The following is a 5,824-nucleotide window of genomic DNA, read 5'->3' on the forward strand; positions in this document are numbered from 1 at the left end:
ATCTGGTGGGAACTCGGAGGTGTGCCTTTTTCTGTGGCTATCCCTACCTAATGCAACACTCTCTCCCCAAAAGATTCGGCAAACCCAGGTGCAGGATAGAAAAAGAATATCTGAAACTGGTGGCGAAACATCCTAAAGGAATGACTGTGGATCCTGGTTTTTGTTTTAATGTTATGATTTAACAATTTCATTTTATGGTTTATTAATTTTATTGTTATTACTATCCAGAATTTTGATTAAAATGGGCAGCCATATAAATATTAAACGTCTTGCATTCCACAGAAATGCTTACTTTTCTTCTTCCATTGAAAAAAGCCACTGCAGATGTTGCCCTTGATGACTGCAAAATTTGGATATTCTCTTCATATACTGCTTCTGTAGTTTGCTGAGGATACCAATTATCTCTTATAGCTATGGCTGTTTTTTCCTAAACATGGGCATATACTAAGGCAGTGATGGGCAACCTTTTTGGCGTGGTGTGTCAAAAATCGGCAAAAAATCGAGCATAACTCGCGTTGTGTGTCACTTCGACAAAAACATAATTTTGCGCAATTTATAGTTTAAACTACAAAAATATATAATTGCAATATAATTGTATTTAATAAACCAAAAACAAATTATTTAACATATCTGCTTAGTAACTTCTTTGTTCATCAGTCGATTTCGTATGTTGCCCTTGATATTATTATCAGTATCACTTACCAACGGTCCTGCTTAGCAACCAAAATGTTGGCTCAGAAACTCTGGCATTGAAGCGTGCAAGTCTTAAAGCTGTCAAGTTACAAGAACCTTGCACCCCTAACCCTTTAGGAAAAAACCCCAGGGGTCTTCAAACCTGACAGCTTTAAGCCTTGTGGACTTCAACTCTTCAACTAAAAGAGAGACTGATAAATATTAAAAAAAATAAAACCAAAAAGCAGCTACTGCAGTGGCTTAGAATTTTACTCAATTACTGTTGAGCCCATGGAAAGTTCTGCAGCCCCAGGAGCAAAGGAAGGGGGACGGAGAGAGAGAGATTGGCTGTTTGGGGTGCTTGAAACCACCTGGCCCTCCCCAAAGGAAACCCTCATTTGCAGGATGAGCCTCGACTGGCTCTGCCCAGCGGGGTTACCCCAAGCGCCATTGGGCAGCGAGGGATGCTTATCCTTTTTCCTTCGGCTGCTTCAGCTGGGACTTCAGACACCCCAAGGGAGGGACTTTATCGGGCCTCCCCCTCCCCACCCTTTGAATGAAGGTGTGATATGGCTCCTCCATCCCTGCTCTTTAACCCAGCCAGAATTACAGGAGGGCTGCCCCCGTTCTGCTTTCCGGGGTGGATCTTAGCCGAGGGACACCAAGACCCCAGAATGGGTGGGGGGTGGGGGAAGAGCTTCTTGACGGAGGCCACGATCGACTTTTGGAAGTTGTGTTTTCGTAAAATAAGATTAACCTTTGGATGTGTTTGTTCCGCTCGGCCAGCGGCGTTTTCTCCCACTTAATCCCGGCGGATCCTGATATCTGAGCTGGAAAACTGCAACCCCCCGGAAATGATGACGCCCCGCTGAGTAGCTGGGACTTGCAGAAAAAGGCTGCAGAGAGAGAAGCGTTCGATCCGTAATCCATCTGTGGGGGGTGCTGGGGACAGGCCGGGCCCCTTCTTCCCACCTCTATCCCCCCCACTCTTGAGGGACAAGCCCTTTCCCCTGTCCCAACGGTGGAATTTGAGGCTACCTCTGCTTTCCCTCTCCCTCCCTCAGTTGTGCGGCAGCGGCAGCTCTCAGCCTGGGCGGCAGCGTCACGCAGGCTGTGGAAGGAGGGGGAGGAGGAGGGAACCAAAGAGAGCTTTTACCGAGTCTGCGCCCCACAGCCAGGACCGTCCTGGCGCCTCAAGCCGCGTTTCTTCCTGCAAAGCCCTTCTGGCGTCAAGCGGAACTCTCGGGATGCCCGAAGGGCTTTGCAGGAAGAAACGCGGCTTGAGGCGCAAGGACGATCCTGGCTGTGGGGCGCAGACCCGGTAAAAGCCTCTCTTTGGTTGGTTCCCTCCTCCTCCTCCTCCTCCTCCTCCTTCCACAGCCTGCGTGACGCTACCACCCAGGGTGAGAGCTGCCACTGAAACAAGTTTGGGGAGCATGTGCGTGTCACCCGAAATGGCTACGCGTGTCAGCACTGACACGCGTGTCATAGGTTCGCCATCACTGTACTAAGGTGACCAGACATCCTGATTTCAGCGGGACAGTCACGATTTATAACAATTTGTCCCGTGTCCCGGGGCGTTTTTAAAAAGTCCCGATTTTCTGGCTTCATGTTGAAAGCCCAGTGGTTTTGCTTAAGAAATCTTAACCGGGGCAAGACAAAAGACACTCTGTCTAACCTCTCTCTCTCTGTCTCAGTACTTTCATTGAAGATATTAAAACTTTAAAGCAAGAAAACGGACCCCCCCGCCCCTTTTACTCACTTTTATAAGAAAAGATGACCCAGTACCATAGAGCTCCAGGAAATACTTGGCTAGAGAGGTAGCAAGTGTTCCTTCCTGGATTTTTCAGAGGGGAGGGGCACGGAGGTTGGAGGTCGGCTCGTGTGGAAAAAATGGTGGCAAAGTTTCTTTGAAAAATATTTCCCTGACTAATTTCACCATTTTAATTTGCTCAATTCTTTGTATTAACAGCTACATCATCCTGGATTGACTTGTAGTGCTCACTGGTGCCTGCTGGTAAGTGAGCTGGGTTTTATTCTTTTATTTTTTTAATGTATTTTAAAATAATATTTTATTTATTGTGCATAGGATTTTTTAAAATAGTTTTATTCTGTGTGGATTCTTTTTTTTAAATTGTCTTAGACTATTTAAAAAAAGATTCTATACAAAATACAAAATACCAGCTGCAGTTATTCACTTAAGAACTGTGGCAAGAAAGGTGGTATAGTGACCAAAGTTACAATGGCATTGAAAAAAGACTGATGACCATTTTCACACTTAGTGACCATTTTCACACTTAGCAACCATTTTCACACTTAGCGACCGTTGCAGCATCCTCATGGTCATGCGATCAAAATTTTGATGTTTGGCAACAGATTCTTATTTATGATAGTTTCAGTGTCTTTGGGTCATGTAATTGCTTTTTGTGACCTTTTGACAAAGTCAAATGGGGAAACCAGATTCACTTATGTTACTACCTTATCAGCTGCAGTTATTCACTTAAGAACTGTGGCAAGAAAGGTGGTATAGTGACCAAAGTTACAATGGCATTGAAAAAAGTGACTGATTATCATTTTTCACACTTAGCGACCATTTTCACACTTAGTGACCATTGCAGCATCCTCATGGTCACGTGATCAAAATTTTGATGTTTGTAAATTGTAGTTATGTTGAAATAAAAAAAATTACAATACTATTTTTGCGTTGTATGAAAATTTTTGTTGCTTGGTATAAAATTTTTAATCAAGCCCCTCCCCCCCCATTCAAAGGTGTCCCTCTTTACTAATCTGAAAATCTGGTCACCTTACCCCCCCCCCTCTTGCCTTTCCTTCTGCTTGCTCCATCCCAGCAGGTGCTGAGCCCGCCTCTTATTTGGACCTCCTGCATCCCCCTCCCAAATGGAGCACCTCATTTGAAGCAGCGAAAGCCATTTTAAAGCCATTTTTTAAAAATCCCACTTTTAAGGCGGTAAGCAGATCTAATACTCCTTCCGACTCCCCACAACAGAGAAAGGGAGGGGGGGAAGAAAGTTAGGGAAGGAAGGAAAGGAAAGAAAGTGGGAAGGAAAGAAGGAAGGAAGGAAAGAAGGGGGAAAAAAGAGTGACAGTGGCCTCATTTCATCCAAGCAGGTTTCCATGCCTAAAATGGGACTAGAAACTCCTGATTTCTTGTCTGGTGCCTGAACCACTACTAGGTAAACTGGCTCTCTTATCCATATTTAATCTACTGTGACCAAATATCTTCCAAATCGTGCCAGGAGAGCAGCTCAGCACAGCTGCATTGAGCAACAGGAATTATTTTTACGGCTGTGTAGTTTCTCCTTTTGCAAAACTAGCAGATTAAACAGCAAACTCGCCACAAGATTGCAAGTAACTTCTAAAACTTCTCCTCAAATAGCAGTTATCTGAAACTACCCAGTGAGCAGAGTTGGGTGTTGATATTACTGTATCTCTGTATAAAGCCATGAATTTGTTATAGAAGGTCATAGACAAATAGCTGTCCTTTGGGGTCATTACAGGTGTCTGGAATAGAAGAACATGGGTGTTTTCTGATACAGAAGCATTTGTATAAAATAGAGTGCAACATTGGCAAATAAACAATAGCTCCAAACTTAGTTTTAAAGTCATACATTTAAATTCATTGCTATTTTCACATACTATGTGAACGAGACAGTTTTTATATTCCAACACTTCAGGATACAGTGTTAAGCTTATTGCATTGGGAGATTTTGTACAACATTTGCTTAAAATATTTAAGAAATAATGGTTGGATATTTTGTTGTTTAGAATGCAAGGCAAGCACACTTCAATTTTAAGGGACTGGGATTTTTTCCATATACTGTACGGCTAGACCTCAATTTACAACCACAATTGACCCTAAAATTTCCATTGCGAAGCAAGATGGTTCCTCATTTCATTACCTTTCTTTCCACAGTTGCTAAGTGAGTCACTGCAGTTGTTAAATGAACCACGCAGTCATTAAGCAAGTTTGGCTTTTCCTGGTCACTTTGCTTGTTGGAAACCAGCTGGGAAAGTGACAAATGGTGATTGCATAATCCTGGATACTGCAACTATCATGAACACATGCCAGGTGCCAAGCAAATTTTGATCATGTGGTCATGAGGATGGTGCAGTGGTCATAAAGGAGAAAAACAGTAACAAGTCAGAAGATCAACAAAGATGATTAGGGGACTGGAGGCCAAAACATATGAGGAACTGTTTCTGGAACTAGGTATATCTAGTTTAATGAAAAGAAGGACTAGGAGAGACATGATAGCAGTGTTCCAATATCTCAGGGGTTGCTACAAAGAAGAGGGAGTCAAACTATTTTCCAAGGCATCTGAGGGTAGAACAAGAAGCACTGGGTGGAAACTAATCAAGGAGAGAAGTTGTGAATGGAACACTGGAAGTTTTTAAAAAGATGTTGGATAACCATTTGTCTGAAATGGCGTAGGGTTTCCTTCCTAAGGAGGGGGTTAGACTAGAAGATCTCCAAGGTGCCTTCCAACTCTGTTATTCTATTCTAACATATACTGCTTTAAAGAAGCATAGAGGGAACAATCCTCCAGGCTTTAATGACTATCACTAAGTGTTGTAGCTTATGATTCTTGATGAATGTATTCTATTTTATTTTTCTTTATGTACACTGAGAGCATATTCACCAAAGACAAATTCCTTGTGTGTTTAGGAGTTTAGCTTCTCTCTCTTGAAAATGTAAGCTAGCATAAGGCATTATAATGCAAGCTAGCCTTAGCTTTCAAACAGTTCATTTAGTGACCAAAGTTACAATGGCATTGAAAAAAGTGACTGATGACCATTTTTCACACTTAGCGACCATTTTTCACACTTAGCTACCGTTGCAGAATCCTCATGGTCACGTGATCAAAATGTTGATGTTTGGCAACAGATTCATATTTATGTTGGGTTTCAGTGTTCTGGGGTCATGTAATCGTCTTTTGTGACAAAATATAAAAAATTTAATCAACCCCCCCACCCCCACCGGTCAATGGGTCCCTCTTTACCAATCTGAAAATCTGGTCACCTTAGCTGTACCACCACAAGAAAAAAGGATGATACATACTCAGATTAAAGCAAAGAAGGATAACAGCATTTGGCACAAGAAATTACACTTGTATTAAAAACACCATTTAAC

Source organism: Thamnophis elegans, chromosome Z (assembly GCF_009769535.1).
Source record: "Thamnophis elegans isolate rThaEle1 chromosome Z, rThaEle1.pri, whole genome shotgun sequence".
In the NCBI taxonomy this organism is placed as follows: domain Eukaryota; kingdom Metazoa; phylum Chordata; class Lepidosauria; order Squamata; family Colubridae; genus Thamnophis; species Thamnophis elegans.